Source organism: Microtus pennsylvanicus, chromosome 15 (genome assembly GCF_037038515.1).
Source record: "Microtus pennsylvanicus isolate mMicPen1 chromosome 15, mMicPen1.hap1, whole genome shotgun sequence".
Taxonomy (NCBI): Eukaryota; Metazoa; Chordata; class Mammalia; order Rodentia; family Cricetidae; genus Microtus; species Microtus pennsylvanicus.
The window spans coordinates 29,734,455-29,746,993 of NC_134593.1; positions in this window are offsets into that span (position 1 = coordinate 29,734,455).

Genomic DNA, 12,539 nt, shown 5'->3' on the forward strand with positions numbered 1-12,539 from the left:
AAGGATAAAGGGGTGGGATGTGAGCTTCGCCGGGACGGGACTCTTGGGGGCGTGTCTCGACCCCCTGGCAGGGAGTGGGGGCGTGGTCCTCAGGGTCCGTGGTGGTGCTCCAAGGTCGCCTACCTGTTCGTGTGGAGTTCCCCGCTGCTTAGCCTCTAGGAGCCGTGGGGTCGCCGGTCGGGAGGGGGCTGAGGACACAGGGAGTAACCTCAGACCGAGGCTGCCTGCACCTTTGCGTTGACCTTGGAGTTGCCACTGTACCTCCAGGCCTAGTCCTTTACTCGCCAGCGCCTTCCCTGTCTGTCCGGTGGGTCCTGGGGTGTGTCACCATTAACGCTGCTGGGCAGAGCAGCCAGTAGCTCTTCTCACTAGCCTGGGCTCATGACTGCTTGATCAAAGTCTGGGAAGTCTGGAACTGTAGTTTGCTTTTTAAGTGGGAGGTGTTGTTACTTTTGGGGGAGGGAGATTGGTTGTTCGCTCATTTTAAAACGACCCTACTGTGTAACCCTATCTAATCTGGATTTTAAGTAGACCAGGCTGGTCTCGAACTCATAGGAATCCTGTCTCTTTGCCCCCTCAGTGCTGAGATTTACAGGTGGTGGCGCACGCTGTTAATCCCAGCACTCAGGAAGCAGAGGCAGGCGTATCTCTTCATGAGTTCAATGCCAGTCTAGTCTACTAGAGCTAGTTCTAGGACAAGGCTACAAAGCTACAGAGAAACCCTGTCTCGAAAAACAAAAACAGGTGTGCACCACCAATCCAAGCTGAAAAAACTTTTATGTAAGGCATGGTTGTAATTTAATCTGAAGAAAAATGTTCTTTAATGTTACACCCTACCGACCCCCAATACGAATAAAAACTGTAGCAACGTTATGTAGTTCTTTGGAAGGAAACTATTCCTGCTAGAATTCCATAAACTGCTAGTATTATAATATTTGTGAGGTACTGTCATATTGGGCCACAATACTGTATCCTTTGTTTTATAAATGACTTTATTTCCTGATTGGGCACTTCATTTATATGGGTATATCCTTGTAAATAACTGTAGTGTACATTTGATACATTCCACTTTTTGTTAAATTCTCTTTTAGATTATATCCCTAAGAAAGAGATGTATGTTTTAAAAGTAAGTTTTGAGGTCATACATATGCAGTTATTTTTTTTTTAAAAAGGAAAGAATAAATGATTTGGAGAGCCAGGCATGTTGGTGCATGCCTGTAAACCCAGCACTTGGGAGGCGAAAGCAGGCGTGTCCCTGTGAGTTCAGTCCAGCTAGGACTACAAAATGAGATCCTGTTTCATTTGATGGTGATTATGATTGATGACAACGATGACAATGATGCAGCAGAGACCCCAAGTTCTGTTTCCTTTGTTCCCCCCAATAGCACATCAAAACCGGAATACTGACATTTTTATAGTCACAGTACAAGACATTTTCTTTCTTTTTTTGTTTTTTGTTTGTTTTGTTTTTTGAGACAAGGTTTTGCTGTAGCTTTGGAGCCTGCCCTGACACTAGCACTTGTAGACCAGGCTAGCCCCAAACTCAAGAGATCCGCCTGCCTCTGCTTCCTAGGTGCTAGGATTAAAAGGCATGTGCCAGCCAGGCAGTGATGGCGCACACCTTTAATCCCAGCACTCAGGAGGCAGAGGCAGGCGGATCTCTGTGAGTTCGAGGCCAGCCTGGTCTAGAAGAGCTAGTTCCAGGACAGGAACCAAAAAAAAGCTACGGAGAAACCCTCTCTTGAAAATCAAAATAAATAAATAAATAAAAGGCATGCTCCACCACCACCCAGGGACATTTTCAACACTACAGGTATCCCTGTAGCTGCCCTTTCATATAAAACCTCCTTTACTAATGAGCCTTCCCTGCCCCCACTCCTCCCACCACTAATCTGGTCTCTATTTTTTTGTCTTTTGGTTTTTCTAGACAGGGTTTCTCTGTGTATCCCTGACTGTCCTGGAACTTGCTCTGTAGACCTGGCTGGCCTCGAAATCAGAGAACTGTCTGCCTCTGCCTCCCCATGCTAGCCTTAAAGGAATGCTGCCATTCTTTAGACTTAGCTTAGCTTTTGTGGCTACTTTTTTATCCCCATAATTCTGTGGCTGTTACCCAAGTGGCATGTATCATAAATGTATGATTAATTTGGGGGGGGGGAAACAAAAACTGGCTTCCACAGTGGCTAGACTCTTTTTGGTGAGTATTTTGTGGCTCATCAATCGATACTACTAAATCGCTTTCTAGAAGTATTTGCACTAGAGGGCTGGAGAGATGCCCTTGTGACTAAAAGCCCTTGTTTTTGTTCCCAGCTCCTACACAATGGCTCACAGCTGTCCATAACTTTAGTTTCAGGTGATTTAGTGCTCTCTTTTGGCCACTGGGGCTACCAGGCAAGCTCATAGTATACATGCATACATGTGAGCAAAAATACTCATACACATAGAATGAGAACAAATAAGTTTTTTCAAAGTACTGTACTAGCTGGGTGGTGGTCACGGCGCACACCTTTAATCCCAGCATTCCGGAGGCGAAGGCAGGTAGATCTCTGTGAGTCTGAGGCCAAGTCTACAGAGTTGAGTTCCAGGACAACCAGGACTGTTACATGGAGAAACCCTGTCTGGAAAAACAAAAAAGTACTGTGTTAAGATGTATCACTATTAAAAATGTTAAGAATAACATAGGGGAGGGGCTCATGGATCCCCCTCCTCTCTGAGGACTTTCCAAGTAGTTAAAAGTTGACGGGAAGAAAGGCAAGATGCGGTGGAATCATTGGTAAGATGCTCATGTTCCCTTAAACAGCCCTAATGAAGCTCATAGAATCATGGGCAGAAATACAGAAAAGTAGAAAGTAGAATGGTACCTAGCTCAGAAGAGGATTAGCAAGATAGTGTACTGTTTAGTTTTCTATTAACTTGGCAAAGCTAGAGTCATCGGAGAGGAGTGAGCCTCAATTGAGAAAATGCCTCTCTAAGGTTGGGCTATAGGCAAGCCTGTAGATCATCTTCTTAATTAGTGATTGATAAAGGAGGGCCCAGCCCAGTGTGGGTGGTGCCATCCCTGGGCTGGTGGTCCTGGCTGAGAAAGAAAGCAGGCTGAGTAAGCCATGGAGAACAAGCCAGGGCTTCAGCATCAGCTCCTGCCTCCAGGATCCTGCCCTGCTTAAGTTCCTGTCCTGACTTCCTTTGATGGTGAACTGTGATGTGGAAGTGTAAGCTGAATAAACACCTTCCTCCCTGTTTCTTTGGTCATGTGTTTTTACCACAGCAATAGTTAACCTAAGACAAACGGGGTGACACAAAAGAGGATAAGGGACAAATGAATATGATCAAAATCTATGGTCAATTCTCTTGCAATGTTTATGGAATTTCTAGAAAGAAGACTTAAATCAGGTATTTCACATACTGTTTATTTGTTTATACAGGGTCTTCTATTTCCTGATCTCTAATTTGTTGCCATGGTCACGGTGTCTTTTCACAGCAACAGAAACCCTAAGACAGCATCTAAAACCCAGGTCCACATCCAAACTGTTAGAAAGCAGCCCCATTTTACTAAGTGGCAACTATGTCCCTCTAGTTGTTACATCAAAAATCTGTTCCCAACCCCACCGTGAGGATTAAAACCAGTCCCCCAGGCACGTTAGCCAGGGTGTATGTATCTATGCAATCCCCTTGACTCTCTTCTTTCATAGACTCCCTTACTACGTCAGCTTTTCTAGATTTTTCCAGAATCTTACCACTTTCTGGTGCAGGCCACTTTTGGTGACTCTTTTTATTACAATAACTCCCTGCCTGGACTCCCTTCCAGATGGGCCTCCTGGTCTAGTCTCAACAGCGCAAGTTACACAGTCCCATCAGGTCACATCTGTGCCTAAACTTCCCAGTGGATCCCTGTTTCAGGGTGGCCTCCCTGGCCCGGCATAATCTGGTTAAACACCCACACTCTCGGGCCTCCACTCCCGAATTTCTCACTGACTGTTCCTGCTACGCCAGGCCCAGCTAGGAGATACCTAGCCGGCTTCTGCTTCAGGGTTCCCGCACCTCCTGCTTAGAATGTGCCTTCCCCTTGTAATGCTGCATGGGCCCCTCCCTCCCTCGAGTCAGCTTCCCCATCACTTTCACATAGACGCCTTCTCTGGTGGCCTTACTTAACACTGCCAAACAAAACAAAACAAAAAAGCCTTCCCCTGACTCCTATTTCCTGACTTATTTTTCTCTGTCATCACCCCAGTAGACTGTAGTGTCTGCTTGTTAATGTGTCTGCCGCCTTCCTACCAGGAAACAAGCCCTATGAGAAGAATTTCTTGGAGGTTAGGTGGCTGTCCAGCGTCTATTCCTCCTGCCTCAAATAGTGCCTGATATATAATGAGTATCCAATAGATCTTTTAAACGGAATGAATGACTTCCAGTTTGTGCTGAGGCCATGGAGCAAGCCGGGCTGTGAGTCAAAACATAAAGGTGAATTGTTTCTAGGAGGTAAATTCAACTCTGACACCATTCACATAAACGCCATTTCGGGCCTAGGGCGGGTACAGGTGAGTAGAGTCCTTGCCTGGCCTATACAAGTCCTTGGTTTGAGTCTCCGGAATCACAGAAATAAACACATAAATACATAAATGCTATTTTTGAGTTAGATTTTTATATTTTCTCTCTCTGACTCAAAATACTAGGACCAAGCCTAGGACCTCATATGCGGTGCCAGTAGGTTTGACTGGTAGTGGTGGTGTGTGTTCCTAAAATATAACTACAACTTGCTGTACGTTTTCAAGGCTGATCATTTATTTAGCTGTTGTTGTTATTGTTATTGTTTGTTTGTTCTGAGGCCGAGTCTTTCTATGTAACCCTCGCTGTCCTGGAACTCTTTATGTAGACCAGGCTGGCCTCAAACTCAATCTGCCTCTGCTTCCCAACTGCTGGGACTAAAGGTGTGCAGCAGCCACACCTGAACTTGGCCATTTGATATTGAATAACAGATTGGCGTGCTCTTCCCTGGGTAAGACTATTTCTCCTTCTCCCACTGTTCCTTACTTGTCTCTAGTTCTTTGTCTGGGGTTGGAGCCTCATGGACTTTCCCTTTTCTGTGTTAGCACGTCTATTGATGTCACCCTTGTTCAGATCATGTTTAGGCAGCCATGCTGGTGAGACTGCTTGGCTGTAGCTTCTCTGACTTTCCTAGAAGACAAAACCTCACAGACAACTCCCTGTTCCTCTGGCTCTTACGGTCTTCCTGCCCACTCTTCTACAATGGTCCCTGCATCTAAATCTCAGGCACAAGAGTTATGTTGTGGATGTATCCACTGGTATTGAGCTCCACACCTGTATTTTGATCAGTTGTGGGCTTCTATGTGGTCCCCATCTATTGCAGAGAGAAATTACCTTGATGAGGGATGAGTACCACACTTATCTGTAGATGCTAGAATAAGTAAGTAGAACTTAGTTAGGGATTAAGCTGGTTTAGTAAATTGGTAGTTGTAGATTTCCTCCAAGATCCATGACAAGAGTCCATAATCACTAACTCCAAATCGTTTCCAGTACCAGGCATTATTTCCCTCTTATTGAGCAGGTCTTAGATCCAATTAGTGAGCTTTTGCTCACCTCCAAAAAATGGTGTCAACTACTGCACCCTTAGGGTTATTGTGCCAAACTGATCATTGTTCTTCATAGCTGAGAGGGAGTGTTGGCTGCCTCCCTCCTTTGGAAGCTTGTATGGCCTTCTGATACCATGAAGGCCAGTTCTCAGGGAGGAGACTTTCAGGACAGATCCAGCCTAGGTCATCTGGGTCCTGCGTCCAAACTGCATGGTGTCATCAGCGGTAGGGATTTATCTTTCCAGAACGTCTTAGTCAATGTTCTACTGCTGTGAAGGGACACCATGACCCCTGCGACTCTTATAAAGGAAAATGTTTAATTGGGGCTGGCTTACAGTTTCTCAAGTTTAGTCCATTATCCGCATGGTGGCAGACGCGGTGCTGGGGAAGGAGCTGAGAGCTCTACAGTCAGAACAAGGACAGCAGCAAGAGAGAGTCACCAGGCCTCAGTTAGGCTTTTAAAAGCTCAAAGCCCAAACCCCAGTGACACACTTCCTCCACCAAGGCCACACCTTTTGAAGCAGTACCACTCTCTGACGACTGACTAACCGTTCAAATACGTGAGCCTATGGGGGCCATTCTTATGCAAACCATTACAGAGGCAGGGGTTGTTTTTGTAAGTTGTCCTGATGGGCAACAAATGTGATCTTCCAGCCTCAGTCTTCTGAGCAGCTGTTCCCCTAGGCCCAGCTCATCACTGTTCTTTATTAAGTATGAAAAGTGGAAGCCCTGAGAGTGGCAGGATATCTAAATGCAGTCTCAAACACTGAGAGTAGGTAGGCATGGGAAACCCGTGCAATGCTCATAGACACCCCTTCTCCTTACGGCTGTCTCACTGTAAGCACAAACTGAATGAACAAGGAGCTTTGTGGATGTGTGTACTTTGTTGGCTCATGGGCTCTCCACACTCAGCTTACCTAGAAAGAAAATCTATACATTTTGATTTTATAAAGCACACAGGCGGTATTGAGACTGTAAGCTTGGGGCTGGCTACATGGCTCAGCAGTTAAGACCTCTTTCTGTTCTTGCAGAGAACCCAGGTTCAGTTCCCAACACATACATGGTGGCTCTCAACCACTTGTAGGTATGCATGTGGAGCACATACGTACATGCAAACAAAACACTCATAAAATAAGTACATCTAATTTGTTTTTAAGACAGGCTCTTTCTAGAGTATATCAGATTCTGTATCTGCTACCCATCTCTAGGAGGTAAAATATAGACTTTGCGTTCAGATCTGAAATTGAATACGCCTTTTCTAACTCTGGGGCTGGGCCTCCTTTCCATTTCCCTTTCGATTATGAGACTGATGAATCAGCCTCTCAAGCCTGCCTTCCAAATCACATGTCTGGCACTGTGTCTTGGTGCTTAATACGTGTCTTTGTTATTGTTGCAGTCTTGGCTTAGGTATAATGTTTAATGTGGAAACTTCCAACAAGGCACGAAGTAGAAGAAAATAGCTCATTAGAGCTCCACGAGCCCAGCTTTAATTATTCACCCTTGTTTTATCTCAATCACCACCCACCAAGATTACTTTGAAATAAACCATTTATAGTATGTTATTCATTTATAAATACCACAATATACATTTCTGAAGAATAAGGGATTTAAAAAATATCTACAAACTGCGGAGCTGGCGAGATGGCTCAGAGGTTAGGAGCATTTGTTGCTCTTGGGAGGACCTGGCTTCGGTTTCCAGCATCCACCTGGCTGCTCAGAACCACCAGGAACTCCAGTTCCAGGGGATTGAATGCCCCCCCTCGCAGCAATAGCACTGAAGACACACAGTGCACAGACATGCATGCGGAAAAACAAGTACAGAAAATAAAAATCTTCAAAAAAAATAACTGAAAGGTTATCATCAAACCAGTGATTCCTAAATATTACCAAATGTCCAGATAAGAAGTGGTGGTGCATGCCCTTAATCCCAGCACTCAGGAGCCAGAGGCAGGTGGATCTCTTGAGTTTGAGGCCAGGCTGGTCTACAGAATGAGTTCTAGGACAGGCAAAGCTATACAGAGAAACCCTGTCTCAAAAAACCAAACCAAACAAACAAAAAAATTAATTCTCTCAGCCAAAAGAAATGTAAAGTCCTTATTCTTTAGAAACATTAAAGGCGGTAGCACACACCTTTAATCCCAGAACTAGGGAGGCAGAGGCAGATGGAGTCCAGTCTGATCTACAGAGAGTTCCAGGACAGCCAGGGCTACACAGAGAAACCCTGTTTCAAAAAAAACAAAACTAAAAAATGTCAGTCTCTCCAACTGTCACATAAGTGGGTTGTTTTGTTTGAGTAATGATTTTTAATTTTTTTAATTTAATGTGCATTGGTGTTTTGCCTGCATGTATGTATGAGAGTGTCATATTTCCTGGAACTGGAATGACAGACAGTTGTGAGCTGCCACATGGGTGCTGAGTCCTCTAGAAGAGCAGCCAGTTTTCCTACCTGCTGAGCCATCTCTCCAGTCCCTTGGGTAGTTAGTGGTTTTGCTTTGTATGCTTTGGTTTGGTTCTTTTGTGGGGTGAGGGTGGTTACAGTGACATGTTCTCAGGCTGCCCTGGAACTCAAGACAATTGCTAAGTCTAAGTGCTAGAGGTATGAGCCACCACATCTGGCTGATATTTTTATGGTTTTTCAAGACAGGGTTTCGCTGTAGCTTTGGAACTAGCTGTTATAGACCAGGCTGGCCTCGAACTCACAGAGATCCTCCTGCCTCTGCCTCCGGAGTGCTGGGATTAAAGGTGTGCTCCACCACCGCCCTGCTCTGGTTGATCTTTTTAAAAATAGTTTGTTAAAACTCAAGTCCAAATGGATCAAAGACCTCAACATAAAACCAACCACACTGAACCTCACAGAAAAGAAAGTGGGAAATAGCCTTGAACACATTGACACAGGAGACCACTTCCTAAATATAACTCCAGTAGTACAGACACTTAAAACAATAATTAATAAATGGGAACTCCTGAAATTGGGAAGCTTCTGTAAAGCAAAGGACACAGCCAACAAGACAAAACAGCAGCCTACAGAATGGGAAAAGATCTTCACCAACTCCACAGAGGACTGATACTCAATATACAAAGAACTCAAGAAACTAGACATCAAACGAACAAATAATCCAACACAGACCTAAACAGAGAACTCTCAATAGACAAACCTCAAATGGACAAAAGACACTTAAGGAAAAGCTCAACATGATTAGCCATCAGAGAAATACAAATCAAAACAACTCTGAGATATCATCTTACAACTGTCAGAATGGCCAAGATCAAAAACACTGATGACAGCTTATGCTGGAGAGGATGTGGAGGAAGGGGAACATTTCCCCATTGCTGGTGGGAGTGCAAATTTGTACAGCTGCTTTGGAAATCAGTATGGCAATTTCTCAGAAACTTGGGACTCAACCTACCTCAAGACCCAGCATATTCTTTGGCATATACTCAAAAGATGCTCAATCATACCACAAAGACATTTGCTCAACTATGTTCATAGCAGCATTATTCATAATAGCCAGAACCTGGAAACAACCTAGATGCCCCTCAACTGAAGAATGGATAAGGAAAATATAGTACATTTACACAATAGAGTACTACTCAGCAGTAAAAAATAATGACATCTTGAAATTTTCAGGCAAACGGACAGAACTAGAAAAAACATACTGAGTGAGGTAGCCCATAATCAGAAAGACAAATATAATATGTACTCATTCATAAGTGCCTTTTAGACATAAAGCAAAGAATGACCAACCTGCAGTCCACAGACCCAGAGAATCTAGACAACAAAGAAGACCCTAAGAGAGACATACATAGATCTGCCTAGAAAAGAGAAAGAGACAAGATCTAATGAGTAAATTGGGAGGGTGATGGGTGGGAGGAGGGTGGAAGGGGAGAGGGGAGGAAGGAAGGGTAGTGGGGGAAAAGGTATAACCCAATTAAAAACAAATAAAATTAAAAGAATAGTTTGTTAAATCTGTATTTTAATAGCTTACGTAAGTGTTTATAATTATTAAAAGTATAATTAAGGCATGAAAAGAAATTTTGCTATAAGTGTGTTCACTATTTAGGAGACAAAGAAGACAGAGAATCAGATGAGTAGAGGATTCCAAAAGAGACCCAACAATAGAACAAAACACAGCAATTTAGACCATATCATAAAGAAAAGGATATTGCTAAATCAGAAGAGCACATTCCAATTCTTCCTCCCACTTTTGGAATAAACCATGTGCATATATCACATATCTATTTTTGAAAGATGGGAAAACCAATCATTTTAATTCCCTCCTGATTTTTAAAAAGGACTTATATTTATTTATTATGTATACAGTGTTTTGCCTGCATGTAACCTGCGGACTAGAAGAGGACACCAGATCTCATAACTGGTTGTGAGTCACCATGTAGCTATTGGGAATTGAACTCAGGACCTCTGGAAGTGCAGCCAAAGCTCTTAACGGCTGAGCCATCCCTCCAACCCCGCTCTTAATTTTTACAACGAAGTACTCACATATTTCTACAGTGACCATGTGTGACTTGTGTAAGAAAAAGTTACTATACTAACATAGCTGGTGGCTAGGCATGGTGGCACATGTCTTTAATCCTAGCACTTGGGAGGCAGAGGCAGGCGGATCTCTGTGAGGTCAAGGCCCATGTAACTGGTTCCAGGCCAGCTACTGTGCTATAGTGAAACCCTGTCTTAAAGAAACAAGAAGCCAAACCAAACTAAGACAGCAGAAGCGCATCATCCTCTTGGCTGTTCGGGAGATTTCCTACGTGCAGCTGGTTATTCTTGGCTGTGCTTTGTTCTGACCATGAGTTTCCCTCCTGCTCTGAGAGGAGTCCTTGTGAGGCATGAAGAGGCATGAGCCATAAAGCGTTGCATCTTCGCCTGCTCATCTGGCTCACGGGCACACGGTTGCACAAAGGGTCATTCATGCGGCTGCTATTCACCACCACCAAGGCTCATGACCTCAGGCCGACTTCAAGTGCCATCTTCAGAAGGTGAGAAGCATAAATGGTTCAGGAGTCCTCCATTTCAAGGAAGGGAAACTGAGTCACGGAGAGCCTGCCTTTTCCTCCCTTGCTGCTCTTCAGGTTGCTCTTGGTTTTAGGCTAGACAACTGAAATTGTCCCTGACTGGTTGGCGATGTCTCAAATCTCTTCTGAGTTTCAACATCTTAGTGTGGGTGTGTGAGGGGCAGGGCCTTGTGTTTGGCCAAAGGGGTGCTTAATCCTGCCTGTGTGACACACCACTCCACATTCTGTGGTACATGATCTGACCAGACTCGCTCGGGTTCTCACGCCCATTTAAGGCAGGCCTGGCTTCTGCTTGGCTCTACACCCCGTGGATACTTCATTCTGTCTGGCACCCTCTCTGACCCTTACCGGCAATAAATACAGACCCCCCCAAGTCCCTCTCCATGCATGTCCTTTGATGCTCAGCTCATGTCTTCTGCTTTCTGAGGTCAAGTGGCATCGGCTGTCCCCAGGTCACCCCCTCTCCACCCGGTCACCCTTTCTCAGCTGCCATCTCCTCTGTGCTTAGGAGTCGGCCTCTCTCCCTGCTCTGAATACTTATCTGTATCCAGAGCTTAGCCAGACACCATCTCTATGCACTGGTGAGGTTGGTTCCTACATCTCCGCAGATACCCAAACAAGAGGATATTCAAGTACTTTCCATAAAAATGTCATGGAGTTTACGTGCAACTTATGTGTATCCCCACAATTTACTTCTACTATCTAATGTAATCTAAATATTATATGAGGTTTAAGAAATAAAACTCTGCACATGTTCAACATAGTTAAACCAAATTTTACGTAGCTCGGGCTGGCTTCAGACCCACTAAGGATGATCTTGAATTCTGATCCTCCTCCGCCTCTACCCCCTAAGGACTAGATTACAAGTGTGCATTGCCACTCCTGGGGAGAGCTTTGTGCATTCTGGGCAAATACTCAAGCACTCTCTACCAACTGAGCAAAAGCCTCATCACCACAAACCAATATGGGAAAATGTCTGAAATTTTATCTTTATATACGTGGATGGGTGCTTTGCTTGCATGTATGTCTGTTGCCCCTGTTGTGTGTGGCAAAACTTTTCATGGGAAGACAAAACACATACATCCAGATTGGGAGCTCATGAGAGACCAAAGTACGAATACCACCAAAGTCCAACTTGGTGAACCAATGAGTTTTATTGGGAATATGGGTGAAGGGTTACTTACAGGGGCAGAAATGACTCAAAGACAGCTGCACCACCAAAGCCCACCCCAATATGCAACACAACTTACAAAGCCTGCAGGCTGCTGAGCAGGTTGGAGAGTGAGTGTCCTTTCCAGGTCTCTCTGTCGGTCTACATCTCTTCCAGAGGCTCAGCTGGTTTCTGCTTTTTTTCCACACAGCTGCTCCGGTCTTCTTTTCTGCAGCTCAGCTTCATTCCTCTGAGAGGCTCTCAGTTTTTACTGTTTACTCTGGCAGGGAGGGCCCCTAGTGAATCTGGTCAGTTTCAGGGACTTCCGGAAGCTGTTTGGAGTTGTTTACCTTCCTGCTAAAGGAGCTCCCCTGTAGGATGGAATTGCTTTGAGCTCCTAGGAAACTGCTGTATGGCAGCACCACATGTGTACAGTGTCAGCAGAGGCCAGAAGCAGGCATGGGATTCCCCAAGAGCTGGAGTCGGAATAATTGTGAGCTGGGAATAGAACTTGGGTCCTCTGCAAGTGCTCTAACTTCTCAGCCATCTCTCCAGCGCCTAAAAACATCTTTTTGATCCTTGCTTGTATCCGTAGATGCAGAAGGGTCAACTAGAGGCTCCTTATTATCAAAGTGTACCCTCTAAACGTCCTTCCTACCTCCCCTAGAAACCTGGGTACTTTGCAGGGCAGAGACTGCCACCGACGATGAGAAAGATAGCAACTCTGACTGGTTGACAGACACTTCTCAGGTGCCAAGCCCAGAGTGAAATGATTTACA